The following is a 26,243-nucleotide window of genomic DNA, read 5'->3' on the forward strand; positions in this document are numbered from 1 at the left end:
TTCACTTTGATTCATAAGTGCTTTGTGGGAGGGATTCAGCCATTGCAGGAAGTGCTTCATGAAGAGGTGCAGAGATAAAAGGGTTTCTCTATTGATATAAAGACAGAATTTTATATATTTTCTTCTAAAGTTAATTTTTAGCCAACTCTCCATTCCCCACTCTCCCAGGGCTCACCTTTGTTTATGAATTAATGAGACATATTTGCATTATTATCAGTATAAACACATACTCTCCACTTGGTTTTTGGAGTGATATTGAAAAGATCTGGTTTTAAAGTACAGGAATGAAATGAGTCAGAGAACTCTCACTTCAGAGGGCTGAAAGTCTGTCCTGGAGGTTCTTTGGGATGTCAGCTGGGACAGGGAGGGGCAGGGCTAAGGTGGGCTGGGCTTTCCTCACTCAGGAATGGCTCAGTGCTGGGAATGGTGGGTGAGCACCCAAACCTTTGGGCTGTAGATTTCATTTGCAAGCTCTGAATTCAAGAAATCACCTGTGGCAGAAGAGGGGTGGAACTTCCATAGTTTTGGGATTAGGTAGGCTGTTGAGTAACAGAAATAACCTGGAGGAAGCATGCTGGGAATGTGCAGTGGTGGAATCACAGAATGGCTGAGGTTGGAAAAGACCTTCAAGACCAAGTCCAGCCATCAACCAGGAACACCCTGTTCCCCACTGGCAGTGTCCCCAAGTGCCACATCCACACATTTATGGAACACCTCAAGGGATGGGCACTGCAAAGCTCCCTGGGCAGCCCCTGCCAAGGCCTGAGCACCCTTTCCATGCAGAAATTCCTGCTGCTGTCCAAGCTGAGCCTCCCCTGGCCCAGCCTGAGCCCCTTTCCCCTTGTCCTGTCCCTGTTCCCTGGCAGCACAGCCCGACCCCCCCTGGCTGTCCCCTCCTGGCAGGGAGTTGTGCAGAGCCACAAGGTCCCCCCTGAGCCTCCTTTGCTCCAGGCATCACTGGGACTGAAATTTATAAGCTGCTGGTTTGAATAGGAAGGGACAATCTTTTTGTGAACTCGTTTGCTTTTGCCATTTTCAGGTGACATCACTAATTTTAGATCAGCATTTATTCTGGCATCTGCTTATTCAGATTCTGAGGCAGAGCAGAGATTGAAGATTTTTGTCTTTTATAAAATAAATCTTTCAAATCCAAGTGCCGCAAAGAAAGGTGAAGGGTGTTGACTCGTGGTACCTGGTACACACTCTGCAGTGGGACCAGCCAGGTAAATGGCAGGATAATGTCAGTGTGGTTCCACTTCCCAAAACTGATCCCTGGGGCACCTGCAGGTGCTGTGGCAGGAGAACTTAATGTATTCCAGAACAGGGAGTTCATGGCAGTCTGCCCTCTGCTTATTTTGTCTTTTTGCTAACTCGTAAAAGCACTGTAGAAGTACATTTCTCTCAAGTGTTTGCAAGGTTATTTTAACTGGAAAGTTAAAATATAGAGTATTACCTTTGAATGTGCAAGAGGTGTAAAACACTGCCCTTAGTGTCATAAATACACAAGGAAAAAATACCTGGGTTTTATGTTCTGTGACAGCACTCCCATAAAACACCCTTCTGTAATGAGTGAGGAACAAGTTTCCCAGAGCTGAACTTTAAAGCAAACTTTCTTGCTGGAGCTGCTGCTTTTTTCCAGAATGAACCACACTGTGAGAACTTCAATCTCTTCCCCTCCTTTTTCTGGTTGTGAATTAATACTGTGGGTCATTTTAATTCCTGCATAATTTTTGTCCTTTTGTCTGCTTGGGAGCCAAATGGGATGAAAGGATGAATCATTAGTGCTCTCAAGTACGAGAATCAGAAGCTGCTCAGAATTTAAATTTGAGCTCTCTAAATAATACAGGTAATCAGTCTCCTGGGAGTGCTGGAAACTGAGGATTTTGATGCATTAATTGTACATCAAACAGCTCTTGCTTCCCCCAGTAAATATCAGGTGACCCAGATGGAGCTGCACCCTGAACAGCCTGGGAAATTGGAGAGGAAATCTGCACTTTAGCACTAGGAGAAGAGAGAGGATTTTTGCCACCACTTTTCCTAAGGAGCTGAAACATTCCGTGTTTTCTGGAGGCCCAGAGCCACGTGCACTTTGCCTTTTGTTGATGGCAGTTGTCCTAACTGCAGCTCCATGAGTTCCATTGGAATGGAGGGACTTCCTGCTTCCCTGCCTGAGCCATATCCTGGAGTCTCTCATTTTTTGGGAGCTGCTGACAGAAGCTGACATTTTTTCTCTGTTTGTTTCAGGTGAATTTTTTTGCAAGCAATTCACTCAATTCCCTTGATTTCCCAACTGCAGGAAAACAAATTACTTTATTCTGAAGTCATGGTTGCAAGTTCAGGGGAAGAAACTCTTGCTTGTGAGGATGGGCAGGCCCTGGCACAGGGGATCCAGAGAAGGGCTGTCCCTGGATCCCTGGCAGTGTCCAAGGCCAGGCTGGACAGGGCTTGGAGCAGCCTGGAATGGTGGAAGGTGTCCCTGCCCATGGCAGGGGGTGGCACTGGATGGGATTTAAGGTCCCTTCCACCCCAAACCACTCCACAACTCTCTAAGTGAGCTTTCTTCACCTTGGTGTAGTATTCCATCAGCTGTAGAAGGCACACTTGAAGGGAGCACTGTGGAAAACCAGCCTGTTGTGTTCAGGAATTGGGGATTTACTGCAAAATGGTGGCTGAGGCTTTGAACAGGGCAGTGCTGTGGGACTGAGGAGGCAGGAGAGGGGACAGTGACAAGGAGGGTGTGTTGGACAGGAAAAGGAGGTTTCAACCCTGAGCTTGGAGGTCTGCTGGCATCTCAGAGCAACGCTGCTGCCTGGGCTGTAAGAAACAAAATAATTCCTTTCTCTCTATCCTAGGGGCAGTAAAATTCCGTGTTGTGTCCACTGTTGAGCAGGATTGTGCCCAAGCTGGAGAAAACTTTGTTTTCCCTAAACTAAAAATGATCCAAATTTGCAGAGGTTATTTAATGAACTTCTTTAACACCGAATATTTTACAACCCCCTGGATTAAAAAGAACACCTGTGAAAGTGTGCAAGCAATGGTCTGTTTGGGGTATATTCCCAATTCCAAGGTGAGAAATCTCAGGGAGTCAGTTACAGTCTGGAATTCTAGAATATGCAATCCACACTACAGAAACAGGGTTTAATTTGAGTCTTTTCCTGCTGCAAGAGGCTGTAAATATCATGTGGAGCTGCTAACAAATGAGACATGATAATGGGAGAATGTATTTTAATCCTCAAAAAAAACCCAGAAGTTTGGATATTTCATATCCCAAGCTATTTTAAATTGATTGTTTGGTAATGCAACAGGTGTTTGCCTTAGAAGTTGGATGTGTATATAAAATGGAAGCTGTTGGAGTTTTATTCTCTAATTTATATCATTATTGAATGTTTCAGTGTTCTGGAGAAAATCAAGAAAAATATCAGAGTATTTTTGTTGTACAGAAAAGCAATTTCATGATGGGAAGGAAGAATTCCAGAGGATAAAACTGATTTTCCATCAGGTTCCCACACTGATCTCCCCCACTGCCAAGACAGGGAGCAGTAAAGTTGCCCCACAAGGTCACCGGTGAGGTCAGGAAAGTGCCAGGAACATCTGACAGGAAAATGAATTCCAGATTTCTGCAGCTGCCTTCTGCCCTTGCCAGGTTGTGCCAAGGGAAGGCTGGAAATTTGCTTTAGGAAAATTCCTTCAGCTGTGTTCCTTAGTGAAGGAGTGCAGGGGAAAAAGCCTCCTTTTTCTGCCATTTGATCCCTCTCTCTTCTAGCAATATCCAGGTTTGAGAGTTTGACCATGGATGTATAACTTGGCTGCTGGGAATTACCCAGCATGACTGCAGGAAGAGGGGAAATCCAAGCAGGTTCCCTTGCTGAGGGTGCAAGTGATCATCAGATCCAAGGGATTGAGTGGGAATCCAAAGTAACCTCTTCTCTGACTGATGAGAAGTCTTTAATAGCACAAAATCCCAGGTTTGAGTGGAAGGGACCTTAAATCTCATCCCACCCCTGCCATGGGCAGGGACACCTCCCCCTGTCCCAGGCTGCTCCAAGCCCTGTCCAACCTGGCCTTGGGCACTGCCAGGGATCCAGGGGCAGCCACAGCTGCTCTGGGCACCCTGTGCCAGGGCCTCTCTCAGAGGGAAGAATTCCTTCCCAAAATCCCATCTAGCCCTGCCCTCCTTCATCCTAAGGTCATTTGCCATTCTGCAGTTTGTGTCTGTGCTGGTGTCTGGCCAGCCCAGATGTGCTGTGCCAAACCTTTTAATGGTTTTTCACTGTGGGATCTCCTCTAACACGAGGCATTTAGGCTGGAGAGGCCACCAGGCACCTGCCCTCCCTGCAGCCTGTGCTGGATAATCCTGCTGCACATTAATCAGGATGCTCTGAGATGGAGCAGCTCATTTCGCTCCCGCATCCCCTGCAGCGAGGCTGCTCTCAACACCCTGCCTCAAACTGCCCCTGGCTCTTTCATACATATTTATCCTGTGCCCACAGCCTTCATTTCACTGAGCTTCAAAAACAAACCCAGTTTGTGTTTGCCCTTGCACAGCTGGCGTGTGAAGGGAGCAGCAATCTTGTCTCCAGGCTTTCATGTAGTCGGATTTAAGGAGTTAAGCGCGTCCTGCCTTGTTTTGTTAAACTCTCCCGAGGTGTTTCTCCCTCCCCAATTCCTTCTCCCCACCTCTCTGCACTCCAAAAAGATTAATTCCAAGTACACAGCCCAGACAAGAGGTGGTGTTGGAGATAAGAGCTCCCTGCTGCTCCCCAGGATCTCAGCAGGTCTCTGGCTCTACCTGAAGCCAGGCGAATGCGCTCGGCAGAGAGCAGCAGCAAAGCTGAGGGTTAAAAAGGCATCTTGAAATGTGAGCAGCTGGGGGAAGGGAAGCACACAACTGTCAAATCACACTTGGCATGTCCTGCTCTATGTGTGGAGTCACCTGTAGGCCTGTATGACATCAGAGGTTTGGTTAAATATTTTGTATTATAAAAAGTAAATATTTAATTCTTGGGCAAGAGGCAGAACCAGCTGAAGTTGTTCTGCTTAGCTTCTACTTCATCAGCTATATTGTTTGATCATGTAAATGGGTTATTTTAGGTTTGGGGTTGTGTGATGTCTTTTTTTTTTTTTTTTTTTTTTTTTTCTCAGTGGTAGATTTGTGACTTTTGGTAATCTCAGGTCTTAGGCCTGTTGTGGTCATTCAGAAGTATTTTCCTCTTCTCCCCTGGACTGATCCTGTGCTTTTCCACTGATAAATAATGGATTTAAGGAATCCACGATGTGAACAACTGGTCTGTGGTGCACTTTATGATTGAGCAGCAGCTTCAAACATCCAATCTGTGAGACTGAGCCCCTGCTAACAGGACTGAGAAGGTTCAGGGCTTTGTCCTGGTGTTATTGGTCTGTTTGTTCTGTGCCAGCTGGGAACAAAGCTCTCCAGAGCCCTAAGGAGACACTTCCAGGTGACTTCTGAGTCATCTGCCTGTGAAACTCAGGATCAGGACAAAGCCCCCAGGTCCAGGTTTTCACTAGACAATGATCATCTCTCCAGGCTTCATCAGGTATTTGAGATGCAGCAAGATGACACCTTTTCATCAGCTCCTGGTGCCACTTTCCCCTGGCACAATGACCATTCAAACACACGATGGGAATGGTCACATTGGACATCCTACAGGAGTGGTCACATTGGACATCCTGCAGGAATGGTTACACCCCTGACATCCCACAGGAAGAGTCACCCCTGACATTTTTGGCTGCTTCTGCAGATGATGTTTCTCCCTCTGTGGGTCGTGTCTGTCACTGGGAGCAGCTCAGGCAGCAAGAGCTGCAAGCTCAGCACAGCAGCTTTTCCTTGGCTGTGCCAGAACAGATGCTCCTGCTGCTCCATGGATCTAGCTCCAACCTTGTGGGGAACCTCCATGCTCCATGTGCATGTCCTGGGCTGGAATTACTGCCAGGCTCTCCTGAGGTGTGCTTTGAACTGGGGAGCTTCTCATGTAAATTATCATGGAATCATGGAAGGGATTGGGTTGGAAGGCACTGAAAGCTCATCTCATCCCACCCCTGCCATGGGCAGGGACACCTTCCACTGTCCCAGGCTGCTCCAAGCCCTGTCCACCCTGGCCTTGGGCACTGCCAGGGATCCAGGGGCAGCCCCAGCTGCTCTGGGCACCCTGTGCCAGGGCCTGCCCACCCTGCCAGGGAACAATTCCTTCCCAGTCTCCCATCTGAAAGCCTTGGTGTCTGACTGTGATGCTGACCCATGGCTGCTCAAGCAGGTTTTATTGAGCCAGACTTTAGAGGTGATGCTGTTTTGTGGACTCTCAGCGCTAGGTTGGAACTCAAGTGCAGTCACAGGGCTGGGCTGGGTGACTTTTAAAGCATCCTAAAAGAATCTGCCAGAATATGGAACTTCTATAGGATCTGGGTCTCTAAATGGCCTCATTTCTTATTCTAATCTGGTAGAGGTGAATAATTTGCTTCCTTACCTTTATTTTTAAATGTGTGGCTTCAATTGTATTATGGGTTAAACCTTGGATTTTCCTCTGGGTTGCAACCTAGTCTCACAAGGGTGAGAAAAATTCAATATCTTATACGGCTTATTGTTTTTAATTTGTTGTGTAGAAACTTTTCACATCGGTTGCTAATTATCACTCAAATCACTACATTAATGACTTTTGCTTAAATACCCTTTCACTTCAGTAATTTTCATTTTAATTGCTGTTCCAAGCTAAGATTTTTTGAACAGATATGTATCCCTCAAGCAAATGCCTTAAAGTCCTCTCAGCTGTTGTTTTTTCAGGTGTGGTTTTTGTGGCATGTGTTGTGTTCTGGGTTTTGTTTTTCATTCTCTTGCTCTTCAGCTCCTGAGTTGCCTTTATCTGAGTAACTGCAGCTGTTCTCACCACCAGCCTTTCCCCTCCTGACTCTTATATGTTGAGAGAGCAGATCTGGAACAAATTGGGAAGGATTTCAGCCCTACAGCTGCTCTGGACTTAGGTGGACTAGAAACAGAACCAGGAAAGCTGCTGTGCTTTCCATACTTCCTGATGTACTTTCAGGATCATGTTTAAATGCATGGGCATGAGAATGGCTTAAACTGAATAATCCTGAGAATTTCCTGATGGTGAAGTCTGTTTTGGCCTCCCAGGTTTTACCCACCTGATAAAGAATTCATTCCAGCCAAACTGAAAGTGCCCACACTCGTTTTGAGAACTTCCTTTTATTGTTGCTGTCTCCTTGGCAGGAATGAGCTCTGCTATGTATTTTCTATTTCTCTATTGAACTGTGCTGCAGATGACAAAGCACAGCCTGCTCCTACCTCTACAATTTCTTCCCAAGTGGCCAATTCAGTTTTCTTCCAGTTGTTCCTTTAATACCACTCAGTAATTCATTCTTTTCATAAATTCTCTGGGTTTGGTGATGTGCTGGCACCAGCTGCTGCCAGAGGTGCACAAGTGCTCTGATGAGGGCAACAGGGATGGTTTGTGATGAGTCCTCTCCTCCTGAGCTCAGCTGGAGAATTATTTTTAGCACTGCTCTCCTCCAGGCCCTCTATTGTTTGCTGAGACAATGCAGCTGCACTAAAATATCTCTGTGCACTCTGGGCATTTTGCATTTCTTCAGCTGCACTCCCAAGGTAAAAGGAGAAGATGAAATTCTTCACAGCTGAATTGAGGAATTCCAGAGAAAATGCCTATTTCATCTCCTCCAGCCTTGCCTCTGTCTGTTAAAGGCACGGAGAGCACAGCAGCCTCTCTCAGCCCTTATTCAGAACAATAAAGAAGAAACTAGAATTTTTTAAAGTGGAATCTGCCCTGCAACCATTTGGATATTTTGTTTAGTTGGTTTTCTTTTGTTGTTAGGTTTTTTTTTTGAGTTTTGGGTGGGTTTTTTTGGTTTGTTTTTGGGTTTTTTTTTGTTTTGATTTTTGTTGTTGTTGTTGTTGTTTGGTTTTGGGTTTTTTTATTGTTGTTTTTTTTTTCCCCAGGAGTAGCCAATGATTCCAGAATCAATGCCTAGAAAAAAACTGGTTAAGAAACTATCTTTACTCTTTTGTGCTGCTATCAGCCAACACTCTGTTTTTAAACCTGCTGTCTAATTTAGCACATTAAACCACAGTGTACTTATTCTGTTTCTTGTGAGGCATGGAAAGGAAATGAAAGATCTCTTGAAAGATTTTTTTTGGCCCTATTTCTACCAAGAGTTAAATAACAATAACAATAAAGCTGTCAGAATGATACAGAGATCTTATCTCAGGCCTGACTCTTGCATTGGTTTGATCAGCAATATTGGACATGGAGGGATTTGTGCTCTGTAATCATTTGGATTATGCCTGGTTTTTGTGAAAGCAAAATTGCTCAGTTTTAGTCCACTTATGAATAACAAAAGGCTGTGAAATCTCAGTCATGGTGTTTGCTTTTCTTTAATGTTTGTGTTGAAAACTTAGGGAAATTGGGTATCTAGAGCTTATAATTAAAAATCAAACACGAAACTGAGTCTGCATCCTGCTGCAGGATTGATTCAAGTCATCCCTAATGATGGGGGAATGCTTCTGCCATGATTAGACAGCTTCAGGCTCCGAGGAAAACCCTTTAATTAGCTGGGAGAAGAGAAGCTGCTGTGGCTGAGCCTTTGCAAGGTGCTTAATTTGCCTACTTGTCTTTGGCTGCAGGTGCCACTAATGCTGAAAAAAAAAACCATGTTAAAGAAAATTTTCAGGGTTTGGGGAAGGGATTTTAGAGAAAGACTAAATTATTTCCTCAATTCCTATTTTTTTAGTGTTTTGCCCTGTGGTATTTTGCCCAGTGGTATTAATCTGTAAATACATTGATTTGTCTTTGAATATCATAATTTATTAACCTATAAATACATTGATTTGTCTTTGAATATCATAATTTATTAACCTATAAATACATTGATTTGTCTTTGAATATCATAATTATCTCTCTTTAGCAGGGGTGGCTAAACTGACTTCCTTCATTTCTCCTCAAAGTAACTGTTCTGGTTATTGCCATGTTCTGATTGTTAACCATGGAACACACTGGTTCCAGAGGTACTGCTGGCCATGGAGAGCAGATCCTCTGACAGATTTCTTATGTCAGGATACATTTCCCAGGAATTTTGTTGGCTTCCTAAGAAAATCTTTATCAGTGATATTCCTCAGCTCTTGCCATCCTTTAAGAGTGGGACTCTGTTTCCAGAACCCAAGCAAATACTGCCCTTTTTAGAGTGATTTTTTTCCTTTTAAATCAGTGCAAGAGCAATGCAGGAGCACTCATCAGTTTAGAGCTTCCTGTCAGATTTTATACACACTGCCTGAAGCATAAATCACTGCAAAATTCATCTTTCAGAAATCATTGCCACTTAAAGGAATATTTATCCTTTCTATGGGCTGGACATGAAAAGCCCTGAAGGAAAGCAGATGCTTTTGGAAAGGCTTGATGAGATACCTGGGCTTGCAGTAGTTTTTAAAAATCAGGCCAAATACTTGATCTTTAGCATTTTTGGGGTGCTCTGACAATGCAGCTTTGCAGCTGGACTCATTTCTTATCTGTGCTTCGTTATTTTTTGTCCACCAGAGTGACAGCTGTACTTATTTTTTCTGGCCATTCTGTTCATCATCATTTGTGTTTTGATTGTGTCGTGTCTGAACACAGGGAGATAAATGGAATAGGAGCAAAGGATGAAGATGGTGGGCACCACTTTTATGGCATTGCTGGAACCAGCACCTAAAGGGAAATATGGGAGCCTTGGGACCTTCCTTTCCTGGAATACACCCCCAGCACACCTGGGGTCTGCCTTCCAGAACATTTGGGGTACAGATCCCTCTGTTCACCCCATCCTCAGGGGATTCTTGGGCTTTCCAGGTGGCATCACCCTCTGTGACCAGGCCTTGTCCCTGATCATATGGACAGGGAACACCAGGAAAGACAGCAGGAAATCAGTCCCTGGCACCTCTCTGTACTCTGGCTCTGTTAGTGCCATAGTGAGGTGCAAAAGTGATGGAAAGGTCAGAGGGAACGTGGAATTCCAGGCCAGGGAATGTTGCTTGGTATGGGATCAGACCCTGGTGTGGCAGTGCCGGTGGTGGGAGCTGCTGCTGGCACAGAACTGGGGGCACTGCTGGATCCCCCTGGGGGCTGGGCTGACCTTCAGTGGGACCTTGAGAGGCTGCAGAGAAACCTGATGAGGTTCATCCAGGGAAATGCAGGTCCTGCACCTGGGCAGGAGCAGCCCCCAGTGCCAGCACAGGCTGGGGGGGAGCTGGAGCAGCTCTGTGGGAAGGACCTGGGGGTGCTGGTGAGAGACAAGGTGACCATGAGTGGACAGAGTGTCCTGGAGGGCCACTGGGATCCTGGGGACATCAGGAAGGGAATGGCCAGCAGGTCAGGGAGGGATCCAGCCCCTCTGCCCTGCCCAGTGAAGCACATCTGGACTGCTGTGTCCAGCTGCAGGCTCTGCAGTCCAAGAAGGACAAGGAACTGCTGGAGAGGGTCCAGCAGAGGCCACAAGGATGATTTGGGGTCTGGAGCATCTCTCTGATGAGGAGAGGCTGCAGGAGCAGGCCCTGGTCAGTCTGGAGGAGGGAAGGTGAGGGGGGATCCCCTCAATCCACACAGACACATCCAGGGGCTGGCAGAGGAGGGTGCCAGGCTCTGTTCAGGGTGCCAGTGACAGGATGAGGAGCAGTGGCCATACATCACAAGTTCCACCTCAGCATGAGGAACAGCTTTCCATGGAGGGTGGCAGAGCCCTGGAGCAGATGCCTGGGGAGAGTTTCCCTCTCTGGAGACATCCCAAGCCCAGCTGGACCTGTCCCTGTGCCACCTGCTCCAGGTGCCCCTGCCTGGCAGGGGGATTGGACTGGGTGATCTCCAGAGTCCCTGCCAGCCCCAGCTGCTCTGGGGCTCTGGGAATATTTTCTTAGTGGCCCTGCAGGGTGGGAATTCCAGGTGATTTTTACCTGCTAGGAGCAACAGCATTAATCCTTGCCTGGGCAGGGACTGGAACACTTTCCTCAGGTGGTTTCAGTGTGCTCTGGGAAATTGCTTTGGCTCCCAAGCATTTCAGGCTGAGGACAGTGGGAATTCTTTATAGAGCCCCCATCATGGCCATGGCTCTGCTCATTTTCCAGTGGGCAGGGGGGGTCAGAGGGAGCACCAGCACATCCTGGGGTCATCTCTGCATCCTCAGGGCTGGCAGTTCCTGCTGCCAACATCCTGTAATTAGTGTTTGGGAGCTGAATTATTTAGTGCTCTGTGTTTCAGAGCTGCTGAGGGGATGAATTTCATTTGCTGCCTCAGGAGCTGGTTATTCCATGTCTGAGTGGGTGGATATTCATGGAGAGAGCTCTTCACTCACTGCCCTTGCACAACCCAGATTTGTTTCTCCTATCCAAGGAATAGATTCTCTCTCTTGAGGAAGGGAGAGGCATGCAAACTGTGTTTAAAGGATGTGAAAATGATTGGGGTTTTTTTATTGCCTCATCTCCTGGGGAGTGAAAACATTTTTATTATGAAATGCCACACTGCCTCATCCCCTCTCACAATTCCACCTCTCCTGGGCTGTTCTGAACAACAGGTTCTTCACAAGTCTGAGATCACTGAAAGGAGTCTGTGGGATTTTCGTCTTTCACTGATTTGAAGTCTCTCACAGTCACATTGGTTTAAGTAGACACTACAGAAAAGTGAAAAGAAAACCTCTGTGTTAAACTCTGTAAAGTCACAGAGTGACTCTGGATAAAGCATGGGTTTTAATTCTGAATCCAATTTATTTCCTACAAGGCCTTAATGTTATTATTTGCAGCTATAAAGACATAGAATAGACTATATTTTTATCTCATTAGGAAAAAAAATCATTATTTATGGTCTTGAATTAATTGAGTGATTAGCTTTGTTTTCAACATGACTTAGGTGAGTCTACAGTGACTTTATTAGGTTCCCTCACTACCTGCAGTGTGAGGTCTCAGAAAGGCTTAGCAAAAAAATGTTCCTTTTATTATACAGTTAAAAGTCACTACAAATGTGAAAATTGCATGAAACTTATCTAGATCTTGTTTGCTTTTAGTTTGAAACTGTTCTTTTAAAAGTAGCCTTAGTGTAGCACTGTTCTGGTGAGTTTTGGTTTGGTTTTTTGTGGTCTGTTTTTTGTGCCCTTTCTTAAAGCACAATAAGGAGAAGCCATTTAAATAAGTTTATTTTGGTTGTGAATCTCATTATGTGTATTCAGTAGGCTGACTCTTACCTTCTTATTTGTTTTAGAAAAGAGCAGGGCAGATCTTTATTTTTTTTAGTTTTTCAAAACACATCCATGTCTGTTAAAATTAATTAGAGTTGAAGGTCAGAGTGTCAGTGCAGCTGGAGTTGTTATGACACATTTTTAGGACCTGAGTCTCAGCAGCATTTAGAATCACAATCAGCAAAATTCAGTGAGAGGAGCTGAGGGAGGATGCTGATTAAACTTCTGCCCATGCTGTTGCCCTTGCACTGATTTAAAAGAGACAATCACTCGAAAAAGGGTGATATTGCAATATTTATCCTTTCTTTGGGCTGGACATGAAAAGCCCTGAAGGAGAGCAGATGCTTTTGGAAAGGCTTGAGTCAGGAGTGGGACTGGATCCTCATGGGTCCCTGGCAACCCAGGATCCCGTGATTCCAGACAGAAATTCTCTAACCTGCCAAAATAAACAACCAAACCATCCTTTCATTCACTTCACATATACTTGAGGGGCTTTTTTTGAGCTTTAAATCAGGGTACACAGAAAATAAAATCTGTCAGGCAGGCTGAGAGTTTCAAAGCCAGTGAATCAGGGAGGTTTGACCATCCCCTCTGCCTGGCTCCCTTGCTGTGCCACTGGAATTTTGGATGCCAGAGGGAAGAGCTGCTCTCTGCTGTACCAAGCCAAAGCTTTCACTGGGTGGGGGCACCAACCTTCCCTTCCTGCTGCTGCCACCAGCACAGGGTGGTCCCAGCCCTCTGATGTGTCAAGGGAGCCATCACAGACAGATCCCTCAGCTGGAACCTGGGGAAGGCTCTTCTGCTGTCCCTGTTAGTGCAGGAAATCAGATTTTGGGGAATCTCCTCCGGTTCTGGTTCTTTGGATTGGAATTAAATCCCTGCTGCTCATTTAGGAGCACAAAGAAGGTCAGGAAGGGGCTGGAAGATTGAATTTGAATTTCTCTGATCTCTGAGAGCCCTTGCCTCACCTGAGACCACCCTGCTCCTTTCCTTGTCCAGAAAATCCTTTCTTTTTCCCTCTGTCAGGGACACCAATGAACAAACTGAAAAATCTGAGCTGAGCTGCTAATACATGAAAGGAGTTAGAGAGTCTTGGCTAATCAAGACAATGTATTCAAATCTTTTATTGCTGAAAGTTAATCTGGTGAGCCTTTGTAGGTTTTTGAGCTGGAATGGCAATGGAAAATGAATAATTTTGGATTACAGAGTGTTTTCATGTGGTTGGGAATGGCACAATGCTGCAAGAGCTGTACCAATTCCAGACTTGCTATTTATTTAACATTTGTTTAAAAAATTAGGTTTCTATCAGGAATTAAAAGGATTGCATTAAAATTAGAGATGATTAGGTGAACTGTTATGGCAGTTATGGGGAATTTAAAAATAGCTTTGGGTATAATGAGCAACTTCATTATATAAATGCAAAATATTTTCCTATCATTAAAAAATTAAAGAACGCTCCAAATGTTATTTTAGCTCCTAGGGAGAAAAAAAATCAAAATCTTACCTTATTTTAGAGCTGTTGCTTTGTTTTTAAATGAACTGTTACCTACAAAGTATTTTTAGAGCATTTCACTGATCTCAGAGAAAACACTCTAAAAAAGCATCATCCAGCTCGAAGGGAAATAACCATTAGAGTTATTTTCTGCCTCTTCCCTCACCACATAATATTAATTTATTAATTGTCAGAAGCAGCTACAAAGCAGTGCTGCACTCCCCCTGCTAATTTGGATTTCCTCAGGAAATGCATTGTTGTTTTCACTTGGACAAAAACCAAAACATGCTGGCTGGAAATAGCTCTGAGATGCAGAGATGAGAGGGATTGTCATGGGAACGTTTCATCAGCCATGGCCAGCAGCTCCTGATCCTGCTGTGCCTTCCCTGTGTGCACTGGGAGAATTCCTCCCCTCCCTGCCCTTCCCACCAGCAGGAGAGTGAAGCTGTGTCCGACACGGGGATTTCAAGGACAACGAGGCCACACACACAAATAACTTCTCTTTTCTTTGGTGGGGTGAGATTGCTTTGTGTCCCAGCACAGGCATGCTGAAATCTGCTTTTTGTTCTCATTTTCTGCCTCTAACATTTCATGGGGACTCCTCAGGAGCAAAGGGACACCACCAAGTCGTCAGGAGGGATTTTGGTGTCATTCAAAACTCATTTCCTACCTTGAGTGTTTCCTCACAGCCAGCTCCCTGCTGCTCTGGGGCAGAGCCTGACCTACAGGTTTAGGAACCTATTTAAGGTTTGTGCAAAAGGAAAAGAAACTTTGCTTCTTGTTCCTTCCTCAGCCTGGTTATAAATGCAGCCAGTGCCCTTCAGGGGGCGAGAGAGGGAGAGTATCAGGATGTTCCTGCCTTTAAAACTAGGAAAAGCAAAGCCAAATGAATCAAGAGAAGTTTTTTTGGCCCTGGAATTCCTCCTAATCCTCAGTTTTACCGAGCTTTAGTCACATACCTGCTTGTGCTGTGTGCTTTGCCTCATCCAAACTCAGTACAGCATTAAATATTGTCTGTGTGCTTATGAATGTATAGAATAATGGGAGAAATAGAATTATGACAGTGATCCATGGATGTATTTTGGAAATCATACACAAGCACAAGGAACCATCAATCTAGTCCTGCAACAGTTTTCAAATTTATTGTGCCTGTGCAGTGAAAATCATAAATGAACTCATGTATTTTAAATCACTGTGTTTGGCACAGCTGGGCTTGTTTTGTTGGTGGTGTGGTCAAATGACCCCAGAAAATACTTACTTTGAAGTATATTCCCTCTTGCTGAAATCAAGGCTGTTACTTGAAGGATAGGTAGGAGAATACACTCAAAGGCATTAGTTATAAATCAAGCCAATCCTTTCTCTGCCAAGCCTTGATTTATGCACGTCAAATTAACTTTTCCAAACTTGCTGTAATTTATCTCAAACGTGGCACTTCTCAAAAAAAGGGAAATGAAATGTATTTGTGCTGTGCACTCAAGGTAAAAATTCTGAGTCAGTATTAATCAGGAGCAATGTGTTCCAGGATGAAGGGAACGTAATTCAGCACATTCCTTTGGAGCAGCAGTTGTTCTCCTGGCTGACAGAGGGACCAGAAAAAATGGTAAGAAAACTTCTTCTTTTAACTGCAAAGTGTGTCTTCAATTCTCTTGCTCTCTCTTTTTCCTTTTTTTTTTATTTTTATTTTTAATTCACTCCATTAAAAATCTGAAAATGCATATTGGGAGTTCTGACGGTGAAGTGTTGAGCAGATAAAACAGGTGAAGATTAAATTGTTTAACTGGAATTGTGTAACAGTAAAGAAGGTATGATGGTTTATTACCTCCAGAGGTATAACTAATGTGTCATTTCTGCTGTTCTGCATGTACAAAAAATAGTTCTGGGGTCTGGGATAGATTTATTATTCTTCATTGATTGCCTCATTCTGTAGCAGGACGTTTCTGGCAGTAAAGCAGCAGAACTGTCACATCCATCATGATGTGTCGGAGATGTGTCAGGGCTGGGGCTCTTTTTTGAACTTTACTGCTCCTGAAAAATGTAGCTGAGCATTATAGGCAGAAGTCTGACATTTCCAAGATGAAAATCAATCTTTTTTTATGTGGTGATTCTCAAAGCAGACTCGAGCTTTGATTGCACAAGGGGTGGTTTCACACGTTGGGGGATACAACAGGGACACCAAATAATTTGGGTAACAGATCTGGCAGGTGTTCTGTAATGAATATAAATTGGAGAAATGATCATAGAAAAGACACTTAAGTCAAGATGGCACAGCAAACATTGATCTGCTGCTGTCACAGCTGGGAACCCAAACGTGTTTCTTTTTGGTTCACATATTTGCTTGTATTCCTCTTTAAAGCTGAGGATTAGCCAGGTAAATGCAGCCTACTGTGAGTTTATATCTCATTTTTTACCATATTTAGTGAGGGGAAAAAAAGAAGAATTGTTAAAATAATTGCTAAAAGCATGAGAAGCAACGAGAGGTCCTGATGTACAGGAAGGGAGGGCAGATGAAACACTTTGGGCTTTAAAATGAATGCCAAAAAAAATGGTACAAGCAATCTGTATAATTGTGAATACCTTGAAAAAGGAAAAGTCACTGTGTCACAGCTCCAGGAGTTCAGCACTTGGGCACCATGGTGTTGTTAGAGACAAAAAAGGACATTTTTGTGCTGCTGGCTGTGTCTGGAGGCAGCAGAAACCATCAGGAGAAGGGCACCCCAGAGCCACCAACAGCCAGACAAACACAAGTTTTTAGATGCTGGGGGTGTGATGATAAAATATTTTGATGTTGGGCTGTTTCCCAGGGAAGATGTTTGGAAGTAATGAGCAGAGCAGTCTTGTTTTCTCATGTTCTTTACTCAGGGAAATATCTAAAGAAATAAGATGAGGGTGTGATACTCAGTTGTCCCCTTCCAAGAGGAAGGAGCGTGGAAATTCCATGTAGTAGGCACTTTCAAAGATCAGTTCAAGATAATCAGTTGCTATTGAAATCAGGAGGTTTCAGCTTGGTTGTTTGTCAATTTAGCCACTCAAGTGTGGGCTGATTTTCCCCACAAATAATGCCCTGTCAGCCACAAACCACTGACTCAATTTTGTTAAGGAGTTTAGCAAGGCCTGAAATGCATAATTAGGGGAGCAACAGTTTCATCCCTTTGAGTTTCTAACAATTATTTAATTTAGGACAAACAGCAAAAGTCCCTAGAGCACACGAGTAGTGTGAAGTTTAAACAAGATGACAGCTTAGATGGATCAATAATTTCCCATCCCTACAGTTACTAATAATAAGGTGAAGAAAGAAATATTGGCTATTATTTCAAAGCTGAATGCACAGAGAGGAGCAAATCCACTCCACTCCAGAGTGGACTGCATTAACACAGATTGCCTTCAGCCCATTAAGCCTCAGCACTGAGCTGCTTTAAGCAAGAGTTTGTTCCTAAAAGTCTAGAAGCCAAGGAATTAAGCCCCACCTGAGTTCCAAAAGCATGTTTTCTGAGCCTTAACAGAATGACACTTTGTTCTTACTTTTGTGTCTCCAGTCATGCAGGAAATTAGAGGACTGGCTTCTTCCTGCAGACTTTGGGTTTCAGGCTTCAGGCTCAATTTGGCAGCTTATATTGCTCAAATTGGCTTGTAAATGAGATATTTGTTTCTAATGTATGACTGATATCAACTTGCTTACAAATACTTACAACGTGGGCATGTCTCTCATTTGATTCTGTAATTATATGATGGTTTTTCTTGTCAAGAGAGCTCAGAAACTTAATATTGATTTATGTTCCTGAGTTTCTCAAACTGCAATGTGTCATTGCTGAGCATAATTTAGAGCGGCCTTTTTTCTCCCCTCTAATCTTGTAGGTGCCAAGCTTGAGCTCATTTGGGGCTGGAATGATCTCAAAAATCCTTTAACCCTTGTGGGGGTGTGGTGACAGTGGCAGGGATGATGATGATGATGTCATTGAGGTGTCTGTTTTCTTTATGGTTATCTGAAATGATATTTTCAGTCAAGGCTCTGAATGAACTCAGCATGAGAGTTATTAGCATTCCAATCTCTCAAGTGTTCTGTGGGACATTATCTTCTCCTGACATGGACATGGGTGCTCTGCTTGCCTGCGTCCCAAAGTGCTGTGCTGACCCCCCAAAGTCAGCCAGACCTTGAAGGGATCTGCCAAAGCCTTCTCAGTGAAGTGAGTTCCTCAGTGATGCCCAAAATGTTCTTAAAATTAAAATGTGAAAATGGCAGGTTTTGATGGAATAGAAACTCAGATGATCAGTCTTGCTTGATGAACAAGAGAAAAAAAAAAAAAAAGGTAAAAAATCAAGGGACTATCTTCCAACCCAGTCCATTCTGGGACTCTGTAATGCTATGATTAATAGATTCTCTGTTGTTTTGATACATTAAGGGGTAGCTCCATTTAAGGAACACAGTGACATGTTTGTTTTCTGTCAGGTTTTCCCTTGCATTTGCATTCCAGACCATCTGTGGAGGCCCAGGCAAACTGCAGGCTGTGCCCTAAAATCTCTTTGGAAACCACTGCATCACAATTCCCCACTTCAAAGGAGGCTGCCATTGAGCTGATGGATTTAACATGCAGATAAATAAATGCACAAACCTGGCCCATATTTTCAATTAGTTTTCCCAGCAAAACTAAAATTATGATGGTGAGAATTGATTTCAGCTTTTGCATTAATAAATCAATGGGAATATTCTGAACATTAAATTCTCCTGGAATTTCTTCTGCAGCATGATGGTTTTACAGACAGTTTGTGGGATGTGAAAGTGAATTTTGACACATGTGGACATTGTGATCAGAGCTCTCAGTTTCCCAGGATGAAATGAAAATGAGGAGCTGATGTGGATCAGGTGGACTCTCTGTCATGGATACTTCCAATCCCTGACCTGGGATCAACACAAGGAAGGGTGGGATGTGGGAGCTTGTGCTATTTGATGTGGGAGTTTTGGCTATTTGAAAGTGTGGGATTTAGGCAGGAGTTTGGACTATTTGGTTTCATTTGCATTGGGAGATTTTTTTTTTTTTGTTAGCTCAGTATAAACCATTCAGATTTATTCAGCTCACTATGAAGTGCTGAGGTTTCAGGACTGCTGTGCTCACCCCACAAAGTTTCTTGAGCTGGGAGAGGATCATTCCTGTCAGCTGGAAGGTTTGAGTGGCTCAAACAACACAACTTTCCTCCAAGGGCTGCTTGCTGGTGGGATTGAGGGCAGGGGTGGGCTGTGGTTTGAAGAGGATCATCAGGAGCACGAGGTGAGCAGGAATCCTAGAGAGAGGTGGTGAGGTGGGCAAAGCTCGTGGGGCATTCCCAGCTGCCTCCTCACAGGGACAACCCTGGGAAAAAGAATTGTTAAAATAATTGCTAAAAGCATGAGAAGCAACGAGAGGTCCTGATGTACAGGAAGGGAGGGCAGATGAAACACTTTGGGCTTTAAAATGAATGCCAAAAAAAAAAAGGAGCAAGCAATCTGTATAATTGTGAATACCTTGAAAAAGGAAAAGTCACTGTGTCACAGCTCCAGGAGTTCAGCACTTGGGCACCATGGTGTTGTTAGAGACAAAAAAGGACATTTTTGTGCTGCTGGCTGTGTCTGGAGGCAGCAGAAACCATCAGGAGAAGGGCACCCCAGAGCCACCAACAGCCAGACAAACACAAGTTTTTAGATGCTGGGGGTGTGATGATAAAATATTTTGATGTTGGGCTGTTTCCCAGGGAAGATGTTTGGAAGCAATGAGCAGAGCAGTCTTGTTTTCTCATGTTCTTTACTCAGGGAAATATCTAAAGAAATAAGATGAGGGTGTGATACTCATCTGTCCCCTTCCAAGAGGAAGGAGCGTGGAAATTCCATGTAGTAGGCACTTTCAAAGATCTACCCTGGCTCTCTCAACCCTGGGACTGTTCATTTATTTGCTATTTCGTGAGTGGAGCAGCATTTCTGTGCCTTCAGGGACTCACTGCTGTCAGAGGGGGGTGTTTATCATCAAGTTTTGTCCTGGTGGAGGGGGCCAGATGGGTGCATTGGTCCCCAATGCAAGTGTTCTGCTGAGCAGCTTTGGGCAGACAAAACAGCCTCCTGCAGGAATGCTGGCCTTGTGCAATGTTCTTTCCTAGCTGCTCACAGGTGGGAAGGGCAGGATGTACACCAGCAGTGATATCTGTGCAGTTTTTTCTGCCTAAATCCCCCTCCCAGACATGCCTTTAATTCTGAACCCTTTCCATCTCTGGTAAAATTGCATTAATTACTCAGATTCCTGGGCTCACTTTGCTCTGAAAAAGAATAAATTTTCTTTGTGTGATGGCACAGCAGCCTGGAACAAACAGAAGTCCAGGATCTGTAGTGTTTGTGCCATCACAGGAGATCCTTGAAGCCCAGGCTGAGGCAGCAGAAGGGTTCTGCACTCACCAGGGGTGCATTTGGGGATTGCAAAGAGAGGCTGGTTTCCCATCCTGTACTGACAGATTTCCTGGCAGAAATACCTAGGGTGGGTCAGGTGTCTGTTCAGAGGTGCTGTCACCATTTCAGTTCATCTAGGAGGCAGTGTGAGCCAGCAGGGGCCCCTTGCTGCCTGCTGTAAGCAAAGGGGTGTTAGGTTTTCCTTCAGCCACCCAGAACAGCCTTCCTGCAGCTGCACCATCCAAATCCCATTCTACCTGTGTCCATGGAGTGGTTTTGGAGCTGTTTGCACTTCCAAAGCAGACTGTCAGAGGTGTGCAGGAAGGGAAGGGGCTCTGTTTCCCCCACTGATGTTTTGGGACAGAAGGGGTGGATTGTTCAGAACAACCCAAAGCTTCCCTGCTGTCATTTGCCTGTTCTTGGAGAAAATTTGTGTGGGGCACTTGATTGTGGACCTAGAAGGTCAATGTCCTTGGGCTGTGCCACCATGGGGTGGCCACAGACCCTGGGCTGGCCCTGCTCAGGGACCTCCAGGGCTGTGTCCAGTTCTGGGTCCCCCATCCAGGAGAGCCCTGGAGGGGCTGGAGCGTGTCCAGGGCAGGGAATGGAGCTGGGGAAGGGGCTGGAGCCCCAGGAGGGGCTGAGGGAGCTGGGAAAGGGGCTGAGCCTGGAGCAAAGGAGGCTCAGGGGGGACCTTGTGGCTCTGCACAACTCCCTGCCAGGAGGGGACAGCCAGGGGGGGTCGGGCTGTGCTGCCAGGGAACAGGGACAGGACAAGGGGAAAGGGGCTCAGGCTGGGCCAGGGGAGGCTCAGCTTGGACAGCAGCAGGAATTTCTGCATGGAAAGGGTGCTCAGGCCTTGGCAGGGGCTGCCCAGGGAGCTTTGCAGTGCCCATCCCTGCAGGTGTCCCAGGAAGGGCTGGAGGTGGCACTCAGTGCTCTGGGCTGGGCACAAGGTGGGCATGGTGCCCACAGAGAGGGATTTTCCAGCCTCTCAGATTCTTGACTCCCCAGCAGGGCTTCTGTGGTAATGAGGAGTTTGGTTTTCACAGCTGAAAACAAATAATGTGTTTTTAAAAGCCAAAAATAGTTGCAGACGTGGGCTCAGTAGTAAAATCCTGAAATGTGTTTTTGTGTTCCTTCAATGCAGAGAGGATTCCACCTTCTGGGGTATTGGCACCTTTACATCTTAATAATTCCTGAATTTTACTTGAGTTTTCTTCCAAGGACAGGTTGGATGTGGCCTTGAGAAACCTGTTCTAGACAGTGACATCCCTGCTCCTGGCAGGGCAGTGGAATTGGAGATTTTTCAGGTCCTTCCAGTCCATTCCAGGATGCTGTGATTCTAGTCTAGTGTTCCATCTTACCAGAGCATAGCTGGTGAGTCAGAGGTAAATATTGCCAAGCATTCCATATGCCACAGTGGAATAATTTATGCTCAAAACAGGCTTGTGGATAAAGATCTCGTTTTGGAAGTCACAGCTCCTTCTCTCTATAAAATGGGGATGAAGGGGGGGGGGGTGTATATCTCCAGTTGGAGAAACAGGCTGTGCAGTTTGCTTGGGCTTGGGGGGCATTGCTGCATAGACAGCTCTGCCCACACAGTTACAGACTGGTGCCATGGACTAGCAGATACACTTTTCCATCTTTTTTTTTTTAACCCAACAGATTGGTGTTATCAAACCTATTTAATAATATATATATATATATTGTGTCCCTAATGAAGGTTTCTGATTCCTTCAAGGTTCCAAGGACATGGTTTCAAAGTGTGAATCAGTCTGTTGAGGGTTGTCTCAAAATCGAATGCAGATTTTGTCTGTTTTGAACTTCAAAAATCTCTTAAGCTTGTCTAAATTTATGTATTAAATATGTATGTGTATATAGCATTCATGTCATTAAATGTAGTTGCCTAATATATTTTGCACAGAGGGTGTAAATATTGACTGAGCACATGCACCCTCAGACTCCCTGCCATGGTATCTTAGAGAAGACTTAAGTTAAAACTTAATTTAGTCCCAGTTTTTATAAGGGATAAAAAGAAAAAATAACTTTTTCTATGCCTGATGTGAAATTTTCTGCATTGCCTCAGCTTGAGGTTTACTGATTTCCACGTCGGTGATGTCAGGGCTGGAGACAGGCACCTCATCCCCAACAGTCCTGCAGCACTGTGACACCAGGGGAGGTTCAAATCAGATCTTGGGGGGAAAAATGTTGGGAATCCAAAATGCAGGGAACTCTCAGAACTTTGGGCCTGGTAGCCAAAGCTTAGAATTAAACACAGGATTGGATCTGAGACCTTGGAAAAGGCTTCCAGACCTGGGTGCTAGAAGTGAGAATGTGGATTTATAGTATAAAGCAGAGAGAGGTTAAGCTGAGTAGAGGAAAGTTGAGAGTTATAGAGTAAGATTTAGGAAAAAAAAAATTCAGAGGTAAACAGGGATTTAGAATGCAGTACTGCAGGTCTGTGTGTCATACCATGACTGGCTAAGAAAGCTTACATTGTAACATGGGTCCATAAGATTAAATATTTAAGAATTGAGTCAAAAGCATAAATATCCTTGTTGGCAGTGTTTTATTGGTTAATAAATCATTAAAAGGTCTTGTAACTAAGGGCCTTGTGACCTTCTGAGCCATGCTGTAACAATGGGAGCCCAACTCACCCTTCCTGCCTATGGAGAAGATAGGGAAAATAAATCACATCATCAAAAACAATTCAGAGGTCCCATCTCAAATTCCTTCTGAAATTCCCCACAAGTGAATTATCACCAAGAAACCCACTGGAAGGGAGTGGTCAGGCACTGGAATGAGTTGCCCAGGAAGGTGGTGGAGTCACCATCTCTGGAAGAGTTCAGAAGTTTTCTGGCTGTGGCCCTTGGGAACTGGTTTAGAGGTGGTGCTGGTGGTGCTGGGGAGCAGCTGATGGTTTTGAAAGTCTCCCCCAGCCTGGATGACTCTGGGATTCTGGAAGCCATGGCATGAACTTGTCAGGTTTAATTTGGGTTAATTTCTTCATCTCCCAGGAGATTTGCTGTGTGTCTGGGTGGCTCTGCTGCTGCTAGACTGATTTCCACACCCAGACAAGGAAAAGTTACAAATAGCAGTGTAAATCCTGAGCAGCTCCTGAATCTGTACAGCTCCCAGATGCTCCCAGGGATCAGGCCACTGGAAATATTGGGTGAGGAAGCTTTTCCTTCAGGTTCTCAGGCAGCCAACTGATTGTGCCAAGCAAAGCAATGTTTTTAGGAGCGTGGTTTCTCAAGGGCTCTAATTGCAGTGTGCTGATCAAGAGGGATATTGGATGTAATGCTAAAACTGCTTATTTATAAATTAATGTTATCTATTCAAAATTAGTGTTGAAGAGGGCTGATTGCCATTCCAGTCAGTGGGAATATGTTCCTTGAGAAGTTGTTAGTCATACTTTATTTTTCATTAAGTTGCTCATTTTGGTGGATGGCTTTTTTTTCCTTATTCCTTATATGAATTTTCTTCATATTTCAAGTTCAGCTTCCCCTGAGTTTAACCAATGACCCAATGCTTCGTGTGCCAAGCATGGAATGGGCTGCCCAGGGCAGACCTGGAGTCACCATCCTGAAATGTTAAAATTGAGAGGATGGGGCTTTTTCTGTTGTGGTTTAGTGGCCGTGGTGGGATTTGGTGGAAGGCAGGACTGGATGATCTTGGAGGTCTTTTCCAGCCTTATTGATTCAATGATTGCATGCCTGTGGCAGCACTTCAGGGGGTTTTACAGCTGTCATGTGTTCTGTTTGCATTTTATTTCCTCCCCTTGCACTGCAGACACAAAGCTGAGGCAAAGCCCAGCCTAAATGGATCACCCTCAATCTTCTTCCTAACAAAAGGGTGAAGAGAGCATAGCAGAAAAAGAAAGCCCTTGCTGCACTCATATCTTCTCTTCCATCTGGAATGTTTTCTATCTAAATATTTCTTTTCATTGCTTGTGGTCACTGCAGCTGTCCTTATGTGGGGGCATTTGCCAGGATGAATCATTAAAGCTCAAACTACTTTAAAGTAGATTATCTGCTTGTGCTCTGGAGGAGAAATATCCATCTTTAATCAAATTACACATTATCTTTTGTTGCAGGCAAGTAGCTCCTCAGAAGAGATAGAGGTTGGAAAGATTATTAAAAAAAAACTATTCAGCAGCAGTCCATGGTCATGTTTAAGACCAGGCTGTGGTTCAGAACCCAGTAAATCTTGACTCTCATCCTGTTAAACCTGGCAGCAATTGGATTTACACTTCCCAAGACCAGGAAAAAATTAATTCAGAGAGAAGTAATGGTGTACATCCATATATTATGTCACATATATTATATTATATTATATCCTGTACATTATATTAAAAATGTGATAGCAGGGAGAAGGAGAGCAAGCACGTGGTGGTGTATGAGCACAGAGACTGAAGCAAGTATGAAATAATGGAAATAATGAAAACTGACAAAATACATCCTAAAAAAAAAAAAAAAAAGAAAAAGAAAATAAAAGCAGTGGTGGTAATTAGGTTACCAGCATTGCCTTGATTCATTGAGTTGCCCGTGGTCAAAACATTCAACTCCAATCTTTAACCACCTAAAACTGGGCAGAAAGGGAAGAAATACCTGACACCTAGCTAGCAATTTTATTTTTCTCTAAATGCAACCAATGCAACTCAAAGTCTTTTAACCCCAAGGTGTTTTCTATTGAAACATGTGGGCAGGGATGTTCAAGCAACTTCTATCAGTGTGTGGGTAGAGAGTTCCTTGCCAAATGCTCTTAAACAGGCAGGGGTTTGATACTCTGTTAAGGAATGAAATGAAAGGGCAGGAGAACACCTGAAAAAAACCACAGATGACTGCCAGAAAGAAGCAGAAATATGTCTGAGTGTCAATTACTTCCTGCAGGTTTCCAAGAGGTGAAATGGAGATAGACACATCTGTAGCTCGTGAGTGGCATTTTGGGGCAGAATCAGGGCACTAAAGGCAGGGAGCCCCTTCCTCCTGCTGCCCAGTTTTCCTAAAGAAACCCTCTAGGCTGTGATCTGGTAGAGAAGAAATGGTCAAGGAATGGAATGTGTTCGTGTTTTGGATGAGTTTTCCCAAATTGTCCTGGTCAGCAAATCAAGGACTGTGTGTGTGAGTCTGTTTTTAAAGACAGAACTCATTGCCCCCTTGAGGCTGAAACTCTGGGGTCAGGTGGCAAATGGAGCTTCTGCCCCTGAGGATGTTTTGTTTCAGTGTAGACATTGAAAAATAAGAGACCAACTTTGTAATATAAAATTATCAGGCTAATCTGTTAATTAGACAAGAGGAGTGCCCATCCCTGGAGGTGTCCAAGGAAGGTGTGGACAGGGCACTCAGGGCTGGGGACAAGGTGGGGACTCCATGGCAGTCCTTTTTCAACATAAATAATTCCATGATTCTAAATCCCTTTGCTGTTCCTTCCCCCTTTTTATTTTTTTTTTAATAATGTACTTAATTTCTGGAATATTTATTTTATAAAATCTGTGCACATTTTCCTCTTTCATCTCCTGGCATTTAACAAATTATATGGGGTATAGACACCACTTAGCTCACCAAATTGGAGCTATTTTAGGGTATTTTGTTTATTAAAGAGCTCTGGTTTGGAGGAACTACAATGATTACAGAGGCCTCTGAGGTTTCAAGGAAATGAAAGTACAATATGAGCAGCCTTTTCTGATAAATCTGGAAAATTACTCAAAATGGTTTGAGCCAGAAATGTATAAAAATGAAGATTTTCTGGGGTTTGTGATTTTGGTGACCTCTCTTCATCTGATGCTATTTGGTGTTACAGTTGGTGTGTCCCTGTGTCATATTATCAACTTGTAGCATTTATTTATCCATTTGAAATAGAAGCATTTTTCAGGACTGATGATCTGTCATGTTTTAAATCCAGTGATGCTCTTTATTTAGCCCTGGGTTTCTGTGTCTCCATGCCACTCAATTTCTGTCCCTCATTGCCTAATCACCTCCAATGTGTGAAGTTTTCAGTCTTGCAGATAGAGAATTTTGTCCATGAGTTATAATTTACTGATGGGCAAAGGTTCTGGAGAAAAATCCAGGACATTCCTCCCATCTTCAATTCTGTAATCAAGGCCTGTAT

The 26,243-nt window shown here is 44.3% G+C and overlaps 1 long non-coding RNA gene across 1 annotated transcript in view; it reads left to right on the top strand.

Moving 5' to 3' along the window:
* Window positions 1-26,243, top strand: part of LOC127059761 (uncharacterized) — a 142,449-nt gene that overhangs the window by 30,418 nt on the left and 85,788 nt on the right. Inside the window, exon 2 of the long non-coding RNA XR_007777910.1 lies at window positions 15,249-15,326. This is a non-coding gene — a long non-coding RNA (uncharacterized LOC127059761). The remainder of the gene's footprint in view (window positions 1-15,248; window positions 15,327-26,243) is intronic.

The sequence above is a fragment of the Serinus canaria genome, chromosome 6 (assembly GCF_022539315.1).
Source record: "Serinus canaria isolate serCan28SL12 chromosome 6, serCan2020, whole genome shotgun sequence".
NCBI classification, from domain to species: Eukaryota; Metazoa; Chordata; class Aves; order Passeriformes; family Fringillidae; genus Serinus; species Serinus canaria.